This window comes from Copadichromis virginalis, linkage group LG15, assembly GCF_057382275.1.
Source record: "Copadichromis virginalis isolate Kocher_CV1m ecotype Utaka linkage group LG15, C_Virginalis_male_GT1.1, whole genome shotgun sequence".
Classification (NCBI taxonomy): domain Eukaryota; kingdom Metazoa; phylum Chordata; class Actinopteri; order Cichliformes; family Cichlidae; genus Copadichromis; species Copadichromis virginalis.
In genome coordinates, this window is record NC_140632.1 from 30,331,177 (window position 1) to 30,352,185 (window position 21,009).

Here is a 21,009-nt window from a genome sequence, read left to right on the forward strand (position 1 = left end):
GGATGTGCCATGCAATGCTCAATTACATGGGTGGGAACTAGTATGTTAGCGCAGTTAGCTCGTTAACGTGTTGGCCGTCTAGCCCCATGCACAGGGCGATCGGCGGTAGCTCGTTAACGGAGATTTGCCGTGTTGTGGCGTTAAGGTCATTTCAACGAGATTAACATGAAAGCACTAGTGGGAACACAACGAATATGACTGCACATTTACGCCGACATCATCCTAGTGCAAAGACCAAAACAACAAGCATGCTACTAACTTTAGCCGAGTCATTTAGACAGCTGTTTAATATGCTGCTGAGAATATAGCCCAGAAGAAGCGGATAGTATAGCTTTGATTTTGGAAAGAGACATTTCTCTGTAATAAACTCTCTTTTCCAAAGATGAGTGATTCCTCAATCAGATACAGGGCTCGCAAAATCGCTAGCCCGAGGTCCTGGGGCTAGAGATTTTTCCAGTCGGGCTACCAAAATCTATCTCTGCCCTGCCCGTCGGCCTATTGTAGGAAGGAAAAATATATGTCAATGCTTTTGCATTCTTTTGGAAATGTAGCTGGGTAATTATGTCATTGGCATCGATGAGCCACTGTCAATATGTGACATATTGAAATCGCGTTTGAATTTGCGCTTGTTTTTTGCTTTCACTTTGCAATCGCGTGAACTGTGTATAGAGAGTGACAGCACTGATCTGTGAGTGATGATAATTTGCGCACCAATTCCTCTGACATCGTCTTATTAATCGTTAGCTTACTATGCAAACATGACAAGTGAAATCTCCCGCAGCTTAAACATGTGAGAGGTTGATCGCGCAGAGAATCGCTGAGCTTATGTGAGTGCGTGTGTAAAAGCAGCAGGATATATATTTCAGTTCTGCTGAGCCAAATAAGACAGGTCAGGGTGAAGAAGTGACAGCCAAAGAAAAGCTTACCGCAAAACGGAAAAGTTATGACAAATCAGACTATAAGGCAAAAAGAAAGTGCAGCTTTATGGTTTCATGGACAAAATAATTTCTGTGGCTGCGATATGATGAGCTAAATAACCAGGGCTGCACATAAGTGGTCCGCAGGTGCGCATTCGCTGTCAAAATAAAAAACACGCACAAGGGTTAGGGTTAAATTTAAAAACTGTACTTTTGAGTTAAAATATATATTTATAATTTTAATAAATGACAAATTAAAAAGGCATGAACATTTTTTTGTATCGAAAAAATATCGAACCGTGACACCAAAGTATCGAACCAAACCGAACCGTGAATTTTGTGTATTGTTGCACCCCTAATATATATATATATATATTCAAGTATTCAAGGAGCTTTATTGTCATTCGCATCACATGTTTACATGAGGTGGAACGTGGAACACAACATTGAGTGCTAATACCAACTCTCTCATGGGGCATTAAAATGTCCATCTTGGCTAAAGGATCATTTTTCAGTAACAGTAATTGCAGGTCGGGGTAGTTGGTCAGCATGTCAGCGATATCCTTAGAACACACACTTGAGGTTCATTATTAAAATAAACCCATGAGTGCAAACTTTTTATTTTTGGCAGTGGTTGTGTATCATAAGTGGTCTAAGTAGTTTGAGGCCAGTGATGAAGAGAGGGGCTATATCAATCCCCAGTATGAAATAACTACACTTTTTAACTGTGAATTATGCAAAGTAGAGTCTAACAATAAAAATATAGAGAAGGAAAGTAGAAAATACATTCAAAGTATGTGAGTCCAATCGTAACCCGTCCTGTAAAATACAAATTAAGAAAAAAAAAAAGTTGATAGCTTACTACTAATCAAAGTCACAATGCAGCCTAACTTTACTCCTACATCACGAAAACTGATACTTTAGAAAATGTAAAAAGCAAAGGCACTTTTTCTTTGGTACTGTAGATACCATTGCTAGTGTACAGCATGTACAAGTGTTCTACTCTTGCTTTACATACTGAAGAAGAAGAAGAAGAAGAAGAAGGAGAAGAAGAAGAAGAAGAAGAAGAAGAGGGAAGCCCACAAGCACAAAAAACTACAGATGGCATAGTAACAACTACACGAGGAAGATGGCTACTCATGCAGCTGCTACGATAGTGCTGCTCTGACTCATTGATAGGAATGGCAGCGTATGGAAGTACTTTGTGTTTAAGGGGGACCCAGGGATGACAAATGATTCTCAAAAGGCATTATGGGGTCTTTTGGAATAAGGAAGGAAATGCTTCCAATTTAGCAAATCACCTAATCTCCAGATCTGTCCGAAGACTTCAGTTGACAGTAAAAACATCCAAAATATCATCCTTCTTACATCATCCTAAACTGCATGCTACCTTTTTGTTTGATACATCTAGCACTGCCATTGTCAGGTCACGTTTTGTACACCAGGCTGCAATGTTTGCAATAGCTAACATAACATAATTATGCTAACATAATGTAATTAAAACAGTAGGATATTCTGCAACCATCCTAACATTTGAGTCTGTGTCCTGTAAATAAAATACAATGTTCATATTTTAAATAAATGTTCTGTCACCATATCTACATGACTGCTAAACTTCTAACAACCCTAAATCTCCCTTGTAAGTGGCTTTCTGGTGACCTGCTGGAGGTTAAGAGGTTATTTTTGCAGTAATGATGATAAATTGGACACATAGGAAGTAGAAACAAACACTCCACCTAACCTGACCCTATTACAATGACATCCCAAAGAGAGGATTTGAAAAAGACTGTCTACAGGCCGTGACTGTCTGTCATGTACAGATGAATGTGTTCTGTGTGATCAAAGTGTTCTCTCAATGCTCTGCACCAGAGAAAGAAATTCTGCAGATCAACACTTCTAGTGCCCTGCACAGGAAAGCCCTGCTGTCAAGACATCCTCGCATTAGCGAGCACAGCCTGAAGCTGCTGCTGCTGCTGCGCTGACTGCATTCTCAACAGGAAACAGGAGGAAATAAAACATTGTTAGAGCGTAATGCTGCAACTTCCCCAAGTGCTCAGCATCCAAGACAGCACGACAAATGCTAGCAGTGTCAGGGTCATGCTCTCTATTCAAATGCTATTAATAGAAAAACAGCTGTATGGACGATGATGAGGTAGGGGCTTTTACTTAGACTACAGGGAAGCAATATAAGGGCTTTTGCCTGATATGGAACACATTCACTGTGATAAAACCTGGCTGCTCGTCCTTCATGGGCAACCAACACATCTGAGCACACTGAGGAATGCTGTATTCAATTTAATTCAATGCAGTTTAGTTCAATTCAAATTTATTTATTTAGTGCAAATCACAACAACAGTTGCCTCGAGGTGCTTCATATTGTAAGGTAAAGACCCTACAATAATACAAAGAAAACCCCCACAATGAGACAACCTCCTTTGAGCAAGCACTTGGTGACAGTGGGAAGGAAGAACTCCCTTTTGACAAAAATAAACCTCCGGCAGAACCAGGCTCTGAGAGCAGAGCCGTCTGGTGAAGGCAGTGAGGAGAGGAAGACATGACACAAGATGTGAGAGCGATCCAGATATTAATAATCACTAATGATTAAATGCAGAGTAGTGTATAAACAGATATGCTCAGTGCATCATGGAAATCCTCAAGCATCCTGGGCCTATTACAGCGTGAGTAAAGAATGATTCAGGTCAAAAGGATCTACAGACTTCTGAAGGTTTCCTGGTTTATGGTACAAAGATGTCACCAGTAAAAACACAAATTAGATAAACTGAAACAAAGAACTTTTCTTGAGCGGCAATTAAAAACAAACTCTTCAACATTTGACCATTGGGCGGTATAAAAACACAGACGTCTGAAGGTAAGTTTAACAGTTTCCTTGCTCTTTATTTGATCTCGTTTAATAAGCTAGATGCTGTGTTGTAGGGCTGCCACAAACGATTATTTTGATAGTCGACTAGTCACCGATTATTTATGTGATTAGTCGACTAATCAGATCATCATCCACTGGACGTAAAACTACAGCTTATTGCACCAGCAGCATCTGCTCTTATATAACTATCATTAGCTTACAGCTTTAAGCTTTTAAGGTGCTAACTGAAAATAAAGACAAGATGATAGTTTATTCAATTTTAATGAAATTTGCAGATTGTTTCGGTGAAGTTTAATAAACTCCTTGCTATCTAAAATATAACAGGACAACGGAGTATATTCTCCAGCATCTCACACTTCTGATAATCAGCTGTCTGCTTGACGTTTATTCAGCTGTGTAAAAACTATAACTTTAATCTCAGACAAACAGATTTACTCAGGAACAAATAAAATACTAAAAAAAAAAAAAAAAAAAAAGCCAAACAACAACATTTTTAATTTATCTAAGTGACTCATATATATTTAACCTGAGTAGCGAAAGACGGCGGTGGGTTTGAAAACAATTTGCCGGGAGTCCGGTGTTCTCACCGCGCTAGTGACCTAGCCCCCGGCTAGCTATCGAGCTAGTGGGTAACAGACGTCTCCGAAAACGTCGGAGCGCTTTTGAAAATATGTGGTGTCCTGATAAACTGAGCTGATATTTGAGGTTTACACAGCTACATTCTCGGCTGAAAGTATGTTAAACGTTTATTTTGTGACCCAGAAAGAATAATAAGAGTAATATTAAAACTAACTAGCTGCCGCCATTGTTGGAAACTGAGCTGGGCCGCGCTATGAATTCTGGGACACAGCTGCTTCTTCTTCTTCTTCTTCTTCGGGGTTTAACGGCAGCTGGCATCCTTGTACATGGTGCTGCCATCTTCTGTTTCAGTCCGTTATTACACTCTTAAATCCTGCTACTTATTCCTGCGTCTTTTGGGATCTTACAAAGCTTCAAACGACGCGTCGACTATTAAATCAGTCGTCGACGATTTTCATAGTCGACGTAATCGTGACTAGTCGACAAATCGTGGCAGCCCTACTGTGTTGTGACACATTTGGGGCAATAGGTAAAAAGTCTGTTCTAAAACCTGCTCTAAAACTAAAGAGCTGCTCCATACAGCGCCCTCTGCTGCAGATCAACAATGCATTTCTCCGTTGGGAGGCTTGCACTCAAGACTTTCTGCTGCCTAGAAGATGCCTATTCAAGTAATGCATACCATCAGAGGTGTACATTTAGGAGATAAGCCAGATTCAAACCTTCCTTTACATTCAAAACCCATATCCTGCTACGCTACCACGATATCACAAATCAGACAGCAGAAGCAGTTCTAGTCCTCTGGAGAATCCCAAACAAGTCCCTTAAAAGAAACAGTCTGCTCAAATTAGCTCATGAATACTTTGACCATAACAACACAACAAATATTCAAATTTGGCTGATGGTGACAGGCAATAATGGTTTGATTCTTGTTATAATCACTAAGGCCCATTTATAGCAGTTCACTATATCACACCATAGCATGCTGTTGTCACCAGCTAATACATGTTTTTTAAAATCTATGCGAGATGTCAATAGTTTTGTGTCTACATAATACTTTGAGAAACAGAAACCACTGTATTTTAACAGCTGATATTCACTTTAATACCAAGAGGAAATATTTTGATAGAAGAAAATTTAACAAAAGGTCAAAACTCACAAAAACAACCATGTTTACTGTAACTAGTGGGTGATGCACCTTCCTGTAAATGTAAAAATGTGAAGAAGGTGCAACAGTCTGCTGAATCCTCCTGGCAGAGCGCTATAACACATTGACAGCTAGCTGAGCATCATCACATTATGACTGCTAGCAGGATGTGGTTAAAGCCCCAAATATACCTTAAAGCATGTAAGCTTGTAAGTTTCCATTCATGTCACTGACAATAAGGTTGTAGGGGAGCTACGTAATAATGGCTTAGGCATGAAAAAATATACTGAAAATAACTATTCAGTTCTTCCATTTGGAGGAAGGCAGTTTTGCTGAGGAAATGTCTTACCCGTCATTCTAAAAATAGGCCACAGAGGCCTACGTGCCCTGCTCTGAATCTCTGCATTTTACCTTAGCTGAACAGGGGTTTGACTGTGGCTCTTGTAGCTCGTAAGGTGTTTCAGGCAGCTGACTGACGTTTCTGTCCAAAGCTTGTATGGTATTCCTTCTCCATATCATATGCATCATATGTTTTAGTACAAAACAGCAACATGCATGCATCATGTTGTACACAGAGGACACATGAGTTTGAAAAAAGTAACAGATCATATAAAAAATACGTACATACAACCGTAAGAGTGCACTGAGTAAAACGCATTCTCATTGAAATGCAAATGATTTAGCCTAATTTAATTGCTGTATATAACTTCTTCGTATTATTTATACGTATCAGATACTTTAGCTCACTTAATGGCTGAGGCTTACATCATAAACAGCAAACAAGCTGGCGTTCAGGCCTCATTTTTCGCTCTCTTTGTCAGATTTTTTTCAGCTACCGCAAGATATATTTGGTTGTATATTTGCAGTGTTCGTTGTGGCATTTTGCCTAGACTGATGCTGCTTTCAGGGTGAGTGTGGCTGTCTCAGTGCAGCCACAAGTCCACCTTACACGGACGAGCAGATATGTGGTGGTATTTGTGCCACATCTAGCCCACAAAGAACTTGATGCCTGGACTACATTTGGCGCAGACGACACTTGTGAGAGCCTCAAGTGCCAGAAGCCGAAAACATTAGACCCAAACGATTATGTCCATTTGGGTGGCATCATAAGCCTTTATGATCTAAGTACAGAACAGACATGCATGGATTGCTTTTCAATCTGTGGTATCAGACTTGACAGCAAAGAGAAACCAATAAAAAATTCCAGACGTATGAATGACAGCTGAGGGTGACTTCCTATTTAGAGGCAGGGTTTTCCTTTAAGCAGACGAGCCACAGTCGCCCATCGCCAACCTGATCTGTCTCTCCGGCCCTGTTGCTAGGTTACCGCATTCCAGAGCACACTCAGTACTGTGTGTCCTTGCTCTGCCGCCAGAGTTGGGTCGGAAGAGTCTGGGACTGCAAATGACACAGCAACCGCGATGCTTTAGGAGCCTGTGAAAGAAGCCGACCCACAAAGGGATATTTTTTGGGAGAGAGTGTATAGAAAACTGCACGCAAGCGTTTCTATCCGAGTGAGTTTGTTTGTCACTGTGGCTGGGCGACTTCTGACATGAGATGCTGTGATCCAGCTGTGACTTTTTGCGCCAGTGTGTGCAGCTGTCTGGCTTAGTACAGCACGTTCCTCCACACACAGCTGAGCAGCAGCAGCGTCTAGACAGCACCCAGACTCAGATACGCCCCGCAATGCACAGCGCCTCCAAAGAGGATTGTGTTCCGGCTGGGGATAATCTTTGAGGCTCATCATTCTTTGTCTTTGCTCGCTTTATGTACGTGGCTACACGCTCAAACATGCACACACAAACAGGGTTACACACCAAACTGCAAGGGTGCCTACAGCACATGCTGACAGTTTCTGATTAAACAATTTGCCTTTAAGCCACTTTGATCACTCAACAAAAACAACACACCTATGTGTATAGACCCTAATGACAAATTGGGGTCATTAGGGTCACTAGGTCTTTATATACCTCTCTGCATTTAATTATTTGTTATTATTAATTTCCAGCTCTCTTCCACAGAATGTCTTTGTCCTGTCTCCATCCACTCACCCCCAACTGGTCGTGGCCCTTCCTCAGCCTGGTTTTGCTAGAGGTTTCTTCCTGTTAAAAAGGGGTTTTCCTTCTCACTGTTGTCAAAGTGCTTGCTCATAGGGGGTCATATGATTGGTGGGGTTTTCTCTGTTTTCATCGTATTATTGTAGGGTCTTTATCTTACAATATTACAATTACAATTTCTTAAAGGGTAACTTTAAAAGTACATTTCTATTAAAACTTTATTCTCCTATATGTTAAATGCTCAATTGAATTTATTCCTCTCTGCAAACAGAAGACATTTTGCCTATGATAACAGGCCAGTCAGTTCAGTTCAGTTTATATAGTGTCAAAACACAACAGCAGTAAGCACAAGGCGCTTCTTAGTAAAAGGTAAAGACTCTATAATAACAGAGAGAAAACCCCAACAATCAGATGACCTCCCTGTGATCAAGCACTTTGGGAACAGTGTGAAGAACAGGAAGAAACCTCTGGCAAAACCAGACACAGGGGGCAGCACCTTGAGGTTAGTGTGCACCCAGGGATATTTGGTATACAGACCAGAGCAGCTAGGGATCGAACCACCAATCTATCAGCTTGGAAGCTGGAAGAAAACCAGCAAACACCTGCACTACCTCCTGAGCTAAGAAGGCTGATTAAAACCACCAGCCTAATGTTGTACCACTTAATGCCCTTACAATACATCTGACTAGTTGGGGATGGAAACCGGGCTCTTTGAAATGCTTCTTGATCAGGTTGTCAGCATTGCTTGGTTGCACAAGTGGAAACTGATGGCATATGTATTAATCACAAAACTGCATGTCAGCATTTATTTCTTTAGGCAACACTGCCGTATCATGTTTGAATTGTTTGAGGGCAATGCTGTTAGAGCACTGAAAACCCAACACTCACACAAATGCATACGTTGATGAATACAGGGTTCAATGTCTTACTCAAGGATTCTTGGACATGTAGCGTAGAGAAGCCGGAGATCAAAGCACCGTACATACTAATATTTAACACCTAGCAGAATTATAGTGCACTGGAGTGTCGCAACGATGACCTGTTCTTTGCAGTTTGAGGCTACATCAAGCAATAGGGCAGTGATGCTGAGTGACCGACTGACATCACTCAATCTTCAATCATTGTTCAATCTTTGATAAGCCGTATGGAAACAAACACAGGAAGTGTAGTGGACCTGGCTCTCTGGAGATGCCTAACCTTAGCTCAGTTGGAACAACATTGGGCATAGCCAGCCTCAATCAATACATCTATAAATGGGTATGTAAATGAAGCACAGATACTTTATAACATTATGGATCACTGTGCCAGTTTAAAAATGAGTTTCATCTCTCTGCCATCTGCATTTCACCTCAGAATCAATGTACCCTGTCTGGTGGAAGCATTAGTTCTGCCAAACCACAGCTTCCATTTTTTGAGGCAGACTTTAGGTCACCACGGTAAGTAAAGAGGCCAGAAGCAGGCCACAACTAATTTGCCCCCTGTTGCTTGCTCCATGTCTGCACTGAGGCTACCACACAGCACAGTGGGTGAGTTCTATTAAGATCAATCCACTGATAATGTCTAAAGAGATGCTGATGTAGCAGCAACTGATAGATGGGAGTCCTTTGGAGTGGCGAGTCAGCTTACTGCACTAAATATACAGTATGCATTCATTCTGGAAACACATGCAGTAGAAAACTGAGAACAAAAGACTGATATTGTCTTCAACTCAGAGGTTAAACTCTGCCTCACATCCAACTTCCCTTTCCTTCAGTTGTTTTCTCTCCCCCTTAGTGCAAAAGACATAGTCAGGGTTTACCACAATGCACTGAGCATTTTTTTTCACTTCTCACTATCTTTATGTTATTACACCTTTCTGCACTCAATCATTGAGCAGCTGACCTCTCCCATCAGTCAAAACACTGTGGTTAAAGTAGCACTAATTCCTGCAGGGCTGCTTATTATTAAGCTGTGGGCTGAGTCCCAGGGGGCCCGAGGCCAGCATATGGCTGGAGACCAACAGCCATCTTTATCCCCGCCCCCATTATAATTAAATCTACATCACCGCACTGATGGAAACTGTGGCTGATTACTGACAGGCCACACTGGATAGCATCATATCAAATTGGTCCTTTCTTAGTGTTTGACAACCACTAACCACTCAATGACCCAAAGTCAGTAAACTGTTAAATAACCCATAATGAGAAAGCTAAGGAGGACCTCGGGAAGCTGTAAGGAATGATGTCCCATTTCATGTGCTACATGTCGATAACTGAACCTCTGCAAAGTGATCTCTACACCCCTGGAGACTGAGAGGTTTCTGCCACAGAAGTTTCCTTTGTTGGATCAATGCTCGTCTTGCCTGGGTGGGTTAAGATTAGGCTAATTTGCAAACCAGAAATGTTTCCAGCCCCGCCAGTGTAAGGTTTCCAGCCCTGCCATGGCCGACTGAAAGACTCTATTGTTGGCCTCCGTGAAGACGGGTCCATAATAAGCCCTTCGAAATGTGAGGGAAGGAAGCCCTGTTAAATCCAGAGCGTCCCACAGTTTCAGCCACAATATACCTGTCACAGCTCTCAGTGGGCTGGGCAATAAGTCTAAAGCTTGTCAGCAAAGAGCTACAGCTGCTGTTGTTTAGGATGTGTGATTGCCCCACCCTGCTTATTTTTAAACTAGCCCATAAAAAAAAAAAATCAGTGTTCATCTTCTGGCCATATGGTGGCCTAGTCACTTAATCTGCATGCCTACAGACAAGGAGCTCTCCCAGTTCTCTTATTTCTGTGCTTATCCGCCACTACATGCAGTTGAGATTAACAAGAAAGAAAAGAGGGTGTGCTGACTACGTCATCACGAAAAATACCCGTCTAATTTCACAAGGAGATGCGGGAAATAGGTGCGAGACATAAATTATTTAACAGATCCAGGGCAAGTCATTAGCATGCTGCAGCAGATGTGCTTTTGGTGGGCTCTTTAGCAAATTGGCCAGTCAGTAAAGCAGGATGAGGTTATGTTGCTATACCATCTGCACAGTAGGCGCAGCAACACACTGCTGCCAACATGCATACACAAGCTTTAAACTTTCCCAGTCAAACAAACACGACTGATCAGTTTAAGGAGACGCACTTCATAAACATCTTAATCCGAGACGAATTTCAGCCTTCTGCTTGTGGCCCCCGCCCACATGCCTAACCTCGATCACAAGCTTGGCTATGGATAGATGAGGGGTTAAGTAATATCACTGAAATGTGTTTCCAACCGACACTGAGTTCCACTCAAGTGAATGAGGGGGTGAAGCATCAAAAGAACTTTCTGAGGAGGTCGAGATAAAAACCACTCAGAACAGGTGGTCAATCATTCCACCTCTTCTATGGTTGTTTGATTTTCCACCTCCTCCTGCTTTGTTTGAAAAAAGAACAAAAAAGAAGAAACATTTCAGGGTAGGCAGATGAAGAATGGACCAGAATGCATAAAATTCTGTGCAGGCAGTTACTGGAAAGCAAACCTGTATTTTTGGTCTGTTTCACTGTTTGGGTGTACATCTCTCTCTATATATATAACTCTTGATATTCCTGTTACATAGTTCTGTAACCGTACGGGGCAATGCTGCAGTAGCAATAAAATGCACCAGTTTTTCCACAGACCAGAATAAAACACATCATCCTTCCCCGACACGTAGTAAAAGCACCCTGTGATCTCTGGGAAACGTAGGAAAGAGTCTTGAACAATAGAACAAATTATTTTCATAAGTAAGAAATGCAGTAAGTAAGAAACACACAGACTTTACTTGGCCAGTCCAACCAGGTATATTAATAAACAACAACACATATAGGGAGAGTCACATTATCTTTTTAATACATCTGGAATTGATTTACTGGGCTGGAGAAGTTCAACTCAGTGCCTGAAATTAGCCGACACCTGAAAGCCTAAGGTTGACAGTTTCGAGATGACTGCCAATCCGCAGGGAACACACACCTAACTCCAGGTGGATGAGTTGTAAAATAAGAAAAAAATACATCCATGTACAGCAGTTCTTTTTTTTTTTTTTTTTTTTGTACAGCAGTTCTGAAGTGGAAACTATCCATAGAGGCCCAAATCCTTTTTGTACCAGGCTGTAAACATGCTTTAATGATGTAAAGTTGGGAACCTTTCAGGTCCTTTTGTAGCCAGGGTCAGGGTTGGTCTACAGGTCTACATGATAGGCATGTGTGTATATATATATATATATATATAGGAGGGGTCCAACAATACTCGTATCGATATTGAACCGTTCGATACAGTGCTTTCGGTTCGGTACGCATATGTATCGAACAATACAAAATTTTTAATTTATTTTATCAACTTTTCTTCTGACGATGCTGTCTGTGTTGAGAGCTCAGTGTATCTGCGCTCGACAGTGCAGCCTAGGCAGAGTAGTCAAACGCAGATTCACTGAGCGCAGGGCAAGCTAGCAGACAGAAGTTAAGCTCTCCTTGCAACATGGCAAATTGAACCTCCCCCACCCTCATTCAGATCTGGTGTTTGGAACTATTTTGGTTTTCATGTGACGTATGACCCTGAAGGTAAGCGCGTCATGGACAAAAGTAAAACAGTATGTTGGATGTGCCGCGCAATGCTCAATTACATTGGTGGGAACTAGTGCGTTAGCGCAATTAGCTCGTTAACGTGTTGACGCCGTCCAGCCCCACGCACGGGGCGATCGGCGGTAGCTCGTTAACGGAGATTTGCCGTGTTGTGGCGTTAACGTCATTTCAGATTAACGCTGACAGCACTAGTGGGAACAAAATGAATATGACTGCACATTTACACCGACATCACCATAGTGCAAAGACAAGCAGACAAAAACAAAAAGCACGCATGCTACAAACTTTACCCGAGTCATTTAGACAGCCGTTAGCACATGACTCTCCTTATATGTTTAATATGCTGCTGAGAATATAGCCCAGAAGAAGAGTATAGTATAGCTTTTATTTTGGAAAGAGCCATTTCTCTGTAATAAACTCTCTTTTCCAAAGATGAGTGATTCCTCAATCAGATAGATTTATTATTTTATCCCTTTGTTGTTTCAGCAACATTAAATTTAAAAACTGTATGTATATATCTATATATATATATATATATAGATATATACACACACACACACACACGTATTAAAAACAGGTACAACGCAGTGAGACAACAGGTTTAAAGTTTGTGACATCAGGGCTGCAGGCTGGAGTTTAGTCCAAAGGCATCAGATAATGTGGCTGCAGTAATGAGCTGTTTTTAGCTGAGTTTGACATCCACATCTTCACTTCTTACCCTTTTATTGAACAGTCTTGTATATCTAGGTTCCTTGGGCTTTCTTTAAAAAGTAACAAAATTACATCTCCCATTTAAATCAAATGAGTACAATTATATTTGTTCATCGTCAGTCGTATGTTTACATTTTAAAAACAACAAAAAAAATTCCCCACATCTTTTTAAAGAAAGAGTATTTAACCTTAATCATAAAAGTACATTTCCCAATGCTAGAAATTTGGATAACATAGTAGCCAGGTTTTCAAATGTGGTCTAGTGACGGAATCCGTGATTTGGCTATGCCGTATTTTGCCTGTAACAAGCAGTAAATTGTGTTTTTTTGGTGAACTTTGCTCAATTGGCTTGCAGCTGTTTAAACTTGTGTCACACGGTCCTACATACATATTCCACCAACAGAATCTAAGTATGTGGTTAAATCTGGTCAGTCAAGAATGATACTGATACAAGCTGCTGATGTAATGTGAGAAATAAGAGGTACATTTCCGTTAAAGCCCTAAGGTCTTGCTCAGATTGCTCATTCATTCCACTGCAGGGCAACCTGCCACTGCATGTGGCGAATAAACTTTGAACTTGAACTTGAACTTTAGTTTGATCAAAATTCGAAAACCAGCAAACAGTCCTATTCTAAAACCAAAAAAGTGTTCTACATATCTGGAGAGTCCATAACAAGTTTGAAAAGGCAGCCACATTCCCCTGATGATAATTACATTAACTGATAAACACATGAGCAGAATTCTGCTAGCACGGTTTCTACAAAGCAGAAGCTAAGACAGATCTCATTACCTGACTGGTACTGACTGATGATCCAAGGGTCCGGCGCACCTAGCTGACGCCTTAGTGTGGTCGAACACTACTGCTGCTGCTGCTAATTCACTGACATCTCCTCAGACACAGCACCTGAGGAAAGTTCTTTCTGTAAAGTTGGATAATTGACAGCCATCGAGTGGGCAAAAGAAGTCTGAGGCTGAATCTGCTACTGACGTATTATACTGAGGTTTCACAAAGTCACTTCAAGGCTGGTTAACAAGCTCAGAGAGCTAGTGTAGAGTGCTTCCTGTGTGTTCTACAGTGGGTATGCTTTAGTTTGCAGCCCAGATCACTTAATTAGGCTGAGGACGGAAAGCAAGCGGATGAAAAATGCCACCAGATGTGTCAATATAATAGAGTGGAGCTTAATGCTGTTCATTAGCGCCACCACTTCCACCCCCAACTGCATCTCCTTACCATCAGAAAAACTGGAAACCACAATGGAAGACTGAGGGCAACACCGACATTTCAGTGAATAGCTGCCCAGCCCACACTGGCATGGCCAGTAACAAGCTGGGAGGAGGAGCGGTTTAACAGTTAGCTCTTGAGATTTAAAGGCTCAAGGCACAAGTGTACATTTGTTCCATGGCTGCAAGTGATTGCTGAAATGCATATCAATGTCTGGGACGGGGACGACGTCACGATAACATGCTGTTGTAGCTCGCTTCTCTGTACAGTGCAGAAACTCTCTGAGAGACAGAGCAGAAGCTTGAAAACACGATTGGAATTGGTGACTCATTTGCTGTTTCTCACCAGCCTACAATCACACCCACTCAGCAAGAACACTGAAGCACAGACACACTCGCGAGCTCCATGCTCCCACCACGAGGATGCTCTTGATGTGCTACAGTTGAAGCTCTGCACAGCTTCTTCTGACGCTCGCTGCATCGCTCTTTCTCACATTTCAACCACCGCCTCACATCTACAGCAGAGGTTCTAAACAGAAAATGAAAAAAAAAGACATGCCAAACTGTGACTCCGCTCTCCGACAAGCCCAGGCTGTACGCTCCATCGAAACATGCCGAAGCGTCACAGGAAACTGGGGTACACAAAATAAAGGAGCTATCAGAGTAAATATGACTGAACCTTGCATAATGAATACACTTGCTCAGCTGACTCCAGTTTCCTGGAAGAATGCCCTTGTTAAGTGTTTTTCCACTCAACCATTGATGAAATTTACCCCTAAAACCTTGCTCTCCATTTATAGCTACTCTTCTGCTGCTCTTCTGTTTTGTTTTGTTTTTTGTTTTTGCCTTTTTATTACAATGTGTCTCCTTTGTGAAAGGCTGGCTCTGGATTGGAAACTCCAACGAGGAAGAAATCACAAAGTCAAATGTTCTGGACGAGTCCAGGCATTGACATCTTTTCGGTACTAATAGTAGGTCAAGAACATCCTGTGACTTCACAGAAACTGCCCTGGAATATAATTTTTAGCATTTAGCACAGATAGGCCTTTGACACATTGTCTCAACCTCCACAGAGGATGAAAAAATACTAGTGCAATCTGATTTTCCACTCATCCCATAACTAGCATCACCTATTTGGTACAAGCTTTTACACAAAAGCTAGAAACATCAACTCATATCAGCCTACTGTTCTCATTACTCATCTTTACACATTAAAAACAGCTTTTAATATAATAAAGTTACATAATAAAGTATTTCTGTAGTTCTGATTTGACACCAGATCTTAATGTAACTGTGAGTTTGCAAAAAGACAATGACATCTCCCCTCCTCGACTTCTTTTTCCACCCGTGAAAAACTGGGTGTGAAACACTTGGCTTGTAAGTAGGGGACACAGTGAAATATTGAGACATTTTATATTAGCAAGTAAAGCTACAAGAAAAAGAAGAATATGTAAAAAAAGTTCTCTGTGCATATATGAATAAAACTTCTGCAAGGTCAAACATCCACCACCGATGTCATTTAAATTAAACTAAGACACGGTGACTGGCAAAGTGAAGATCAAGCAGTGCAACTGGCTAACTGGGGAAATGCTGAAGTTCAAGAGTAATTCTAGTATTTCAGTCTGTGAAATACTAGAATTTCACAGACTGAAATACCATTAATTTAGCCTTAATTTTCGACTTCCATTGTGGTTCATTTAGCTTCATTTAGGCTGCAGGTAAGTTTCCATTAAGATAAAATGACTTTCCGTTGTCTTCTTAATGATCTACAGGGTCATCCACTGTTTTTACATATTGAATTTCTACAAAGCCAGTTACAAACAAATTTGCATGAGTATATGAATAGGACATGTTAAGGTCAACAGTGAAAAAATTCCTGTATGGAGATCCTCAATTAAGTTGAAACAGCTAAATATATAAACATATATTTCAATTGAATTGAATTCAATTTTATTTATATAGCGCCAATTCACAACAAAAGTCGCCTCAAGGGGCTTCATATATTCATATATGAAAAATTTCCAAGTCTATCTTAAGTGGACAGTGAAAAGTTAAAGGATAAAGCATTCATAAGAACCATTAATGGGAAATGCAGCAACCTGAATAATCATGTAAGGCACATCCATCTGAATGCTACAGAAATCCTTTGATATACGCCAGTCCTTCCATCTTTATGTTTTTATCCTATTTTCATGCTCCTCTCTGGTGGTGCTATCCACTACAAAGTTCTTTTAAATACTAATACAAAGGGTTTTTTAACCTCTGGACCTCCAGAACTACAACTTCAAGACATAAACATGTGACATTCAACCCTTGACTTAAACATTTGTGATCACAGTAGGAATCCCAATGAAGTACATGCTTTAAAAGTCAACTCCTGTCCTTTGTCTCTGCAGATCCTGGACTCCTGAACATCAAGGTAGACATAGACGTATGTTTCTACGCAGTACAATGGACTTTGCAATGTTTCTTCTAGATTTCAAGAAGCAATATCAGGTTTACTGTTTACAAAGTTTTACTGTTTATGTTAAGTGAAAAGCATTGAATAAATTAAACAATTTGAATTCTGTATCAGTCCAGTGCGGCCAGTTCGGTCCAAGTGTATGAACGAATAACGACAACGGTAACGATACTAGAGTACAACTTTTATTGCGCCATGCATCTCAGCTCAGTTATAGTAGTTGTTAGCCTCAGGCAACCACAGTACAACGTTAAACAATGATCAAAGGCTGAGTCTAATGTCAGTTATGCTCTTTTCTAACTCTCTGTCATACATGATGGGGGCTCTCTTATCAGCACTTTCTACCATTCCCACATTGTCATTTATCAGATCCCTCCTTCACAAAACCCACACAAAGGAACAAAGTGCATTTTTTATGCAACATTGTGCTCACTTAAAAAACAAAAAAACAAAACGTATCACGTGCTTGTGCACTGTGGACTCCAAGAAGGAAACAAAGAACACAGTGCTGCTGCTGGCTGTCGAAAACCAATCTAACATAAGTGCCGTCATGTTCCAGTCTAACCTAGCAGCCACACTCGGATTAGGAAATAATGGGAACATGTTTTTTTCCGCTGCAGTTTTACCCCCGGATATATGCAGCATGGGACTAAGAGAACAGACACACACACACACAGGACTGATGTGTCAGAGCTGAGGAGAGGTTGCAGTGGGCACCGGCTGACCTTACCTTTACTCCCACAGGAATTTTTCAGGTTGACCTTAGTGCTGTACTGCGTATTAAAGATGGCAGCAGCAGAAATGGAAGTCAAGAAGGAATCCAACACTTTAGCTTTTAGCTGGTGGCAGCTGTTGACCTGCAGGTCAGACTTGTAACAACATCAGTGGCGCACCACTATTACGCTGCACGCCCCAAGCTAACGCACCACAGGTATGAGCGCCTATTTGGAACAGCAGGTTAGCTTGTGGCAACTATCTCCGCTTCATGTGTACGCATGTGCTTTAATGCATGTGTGTGCGCTTGCTCTAGTATCCTTATGACCCACATCCATTGAAGGAAAATCCTCCAGAATGAGCAGGTTTTGTGGGCCATCTGCTATGAGGTTATTTACACATGGCAGTGTGTGTGTGTGTGTGTGTGTGTGTGAGCAAGAGAGTAAACACGGCCGAGTTCATCCACAAGTGTGTTTGTGTCAGCTTACAAATGTCCAGTGGAGTGTGAAGACTCATACCTCGGGTTTTCAGCGTATCAGGATCTTTATTTCCTCCACATTGCGTTGTGCTTCGCCAAAACAGAGGCCCTGCGGAGACACACAGAGGCTCAATTATTCATTGTTGCGATTCAATAAAACATGAATATCAACTGCGTATGTGCCAGACCTCGTCATTCACGATAGTCTGCGGAAAATGGGTCTTATACACATACACACACACAAAAGACACAAAACAAAACAAAGCAGCAGATGTGTCCAGCTGGAATGAATGACCTCGATCCAATTAGCAGAACAGAAACTGCAATCCCCCCTTACACAGCAGCATGGCGGCACTGTATTTGTGACATTCAACTAGTCAACAACAGGTTAGTGTGAAGGGTGCAGGAACTGCTGGCTTTAATCACAGGCCTGTGTGGTGGCCCCATTTCTGACAGCCTCTCCAGCAGGTGCATTCTGGAAATCTATTCATTCACTCGTCCAGGTGCAAATGAGACGATGCTGCTAAATGTAGGACATCATCCCTCACTGCCATCTGCCACTGAATGAGGCTTGACTGCATTCTAAGCATGAATGATGCTGGAATAAGAAAATGTTGCTTATAATAATACAGTCTAATGCAACTTTACTAGTGTTTGTAGCTCTCACTGCATTTTTTAAAGTTACAACTTGATTTCCACTTTTGTTCTGTGCTTCAAACTGCCTCAGAGGAGGAGGGATTTTTTTAATGGGGTAGCACAGGGTGGGGAGCACAGGAAATGAGGAAATAAATGCTATGTAGAAAACATAACATTTATAGTTTTCTACATGCCTATTTACGTCCACAGACTAATAAACCTTCACTCTTCATGTGAATCCAGCAAGACAGGAGGAGGATCTGACTTTTTGGGCATCGCCGTCCTGGGATTGGCTACGATTTTTCAGGCTCCTGTCCCCTGTTATTATGTAAAGAGTGCCACTGCTTAAGCTACTGAAATTATTTTCTATTGAACAGCTTTTGCAACAAAAGCAACTTAAAGTGCCTAAAGTAAAACACACATACAGTACTGTGCAGCCACCTCTCAATTTGGTAAATTTTATGCAGTTATTTTATATAGGTGCATTCCACGTGTTTGCATGTTTATTAAATTTAGGATGCATAATATAGGGCAAAATAAAGGTTGTACAGAAAAGAAAAAAAAGGTTGTACAGAAGAGCTTGAAAGTCCATATTTGATATATTTAAAGTCTGTATTATAACGGAATACTTCTCCTGGCTTCCCTAGTAGGAAATTCTGCTCCTTGTCATTTACAGATGGCTTTAGACTGAACATATGTACAATTTTCCCCTCTTAATAGCTATCAGGGAATCACTTTGTTGGTGCAAAAAATACAATTTCAGTGTCAAATTGCATTACTGTTTGCATTTTTCATAGATTCAACTTGCTAGATTTTCTGTTATGTGTTGACCAGATGCTGGTTCATTGAGTTGTCAATAACAAAAATACAACTCAATACTTTGTAACATAACCTTTGTTGGCAATAACAGAGGTCAAACGTTTACTATAGGTCTTTACCAGGTTTGCACACACAGTAGCTGGTATTTTGGCCCATTCCTCCATGCAGATCTTCTCGAGAGCAGTGATGTTTTGGGGCTGTCGCCGAGCAACACGGACTTTCAACTCCCGCCACAGATTTTCTATGGGGTTGAGGTCTGGAGACTGGCTAGGCCACTCCAGGACTTTCAAATGCTTCTTACGGAGCCACTCCTTTGTTGCCCGGGCGGTGTGTTTTGGATCATTGTCATGTTGGAAGTAGAGCTGGGCGATATGAGATTTTTTCATATCACGATATGTTTTTTTCATTTCAGGCGATAACGATATCTATCACGATATAAGCCAAATAACTATATTTGTAAGATTTAAATGTGCCGTTGCTCACAAGTAAAATGTGAAATAATCAGCAGCTTGTTTTTATTTAAATATTTATTTCCCATAATAAGTTCAACAGGGTAGATGTACTTAAGGAACATGAGACTTTTTCAGATAAATAAAGGCAAATATTGCAAACTACACAAAAGGCAGCCACTAAAGCGTTTAAGTTTCAAAATAGAACAAACAAAACAGACTAAATTGTCAATTCCACTTAGAAACAAAATATTAATTCTAAAAATAAATCTTAGTTTGTGTTACAGAAGAACAGACAAAACTGACTAACTTTTGTCAATATCAAATAAACTGAGAACTAAAAGGAAATTCTCAATCTCTCCTTGTTGTATAGCTGAGCTTTTCAAACAGTTTTAACAGTTACTTCAGTCTGACAAAAGCCGAATGACGAATTAGCGCTTCCAGTCAGAGACTGAGGCTACGTCCACACGTACACGGGTATCTTTGAAAACGGAGATTTTCCGTTTTCGTTTTAAAAAATAATCCCGTCCACACATAAAGGCAGAAATGAAGGAAAACGCTGCTATGAACATGCCAAAGCAGCAGGTGGCGCTAGATTCCTAACCGTGCCGAAATGTTGGCCAATCAGAAGTCTAGAAGCCTCGGTGGGAAAAAGTAAACAAAGCTGGGGCATAGAAGCAGAACCGAGTCGTATGTGTGGAGGGACAGTAACTGTGTGTATATGTAAGCATTTAAACACTGCAGAGAGTAGAATTAACAGTAACAGTATTGTAGAAATTCATTTCACCGAAACAATAACGTGGCGCACAGTGTGACGCATGCACCAGTTTATTGTATTTCCAGACTTGCTTTCGGCACAATTTACAGTGCACGCTACTCTGTTTTTTGTCAGACTTGAAATAGCCGAAATACCGTCACACTACGGAACTTCTATGGCTCTTCCGTTCGACAATCTCTCCGGCATTGGAACCATCATCTGTTTTCTCTTCGGTCACGCTCGGTTGATTTTTCTAGTCGGCACACTCATTTCCTCCATTACGCGCTGGCTCCATTACCCGCTGGCTGCTTCCCAAACAAACACACGTGCGGCTTGGCACTTGTGCTGTACGTAACAAGTCACGCGACGTGATGCTGCGGCTGTGATTGGTTCGGCTCTGCGCTACTGAATTTGGATTGGCTGACCTTTTTTTTTTTTTTTTTCTTGAGGACAAGAACGGCGAGGTCTATCGCGATAGCTTAATTTCTCTATCGAGTCAAAGTTATATCGCGATACATATCGTTATCGTTCTATCGCCCAGCTCTAGTTGGAAGACCCAGCCTCGTTTCATCTTCAAAGTTCTCACTGATGGAAGGAGGTTTTGGCTCAAAATCTCACGATACATG

The 21,009-nt window shown here is 41.2% G+C and overlaps 1 protein-coding gene across 4 annotated transcripts in view; it reads right to left on the reverse strand.

Moving 5' to 3' along the window:
• The window catches only part of fynb (FYN proto-oncogene, Src family tyrosine kinase b), an 88,725-nt gene that overhangs the window by 49,963 nt on the left and 17,753 nt on the right, over nucleotides 1-21,009 (reverse strand). For 3 of the 4 annotated variants that reach the window (XM_085432892.1, XM_085432890.1, XM_085432888.1), the window contains exon 2: nucleotides 17,763-17,831. The gene's annotated coding sequence lies outside the window, so the exon portion shown is untranslated. Of the gene's footprint in view, nucleotides 1-17,732; nucleotides 17,832-21,009 lie in introns of all 4 variants that reach the window. The other variant, XM_085432889.1, reaches the window with a different exon arrangement.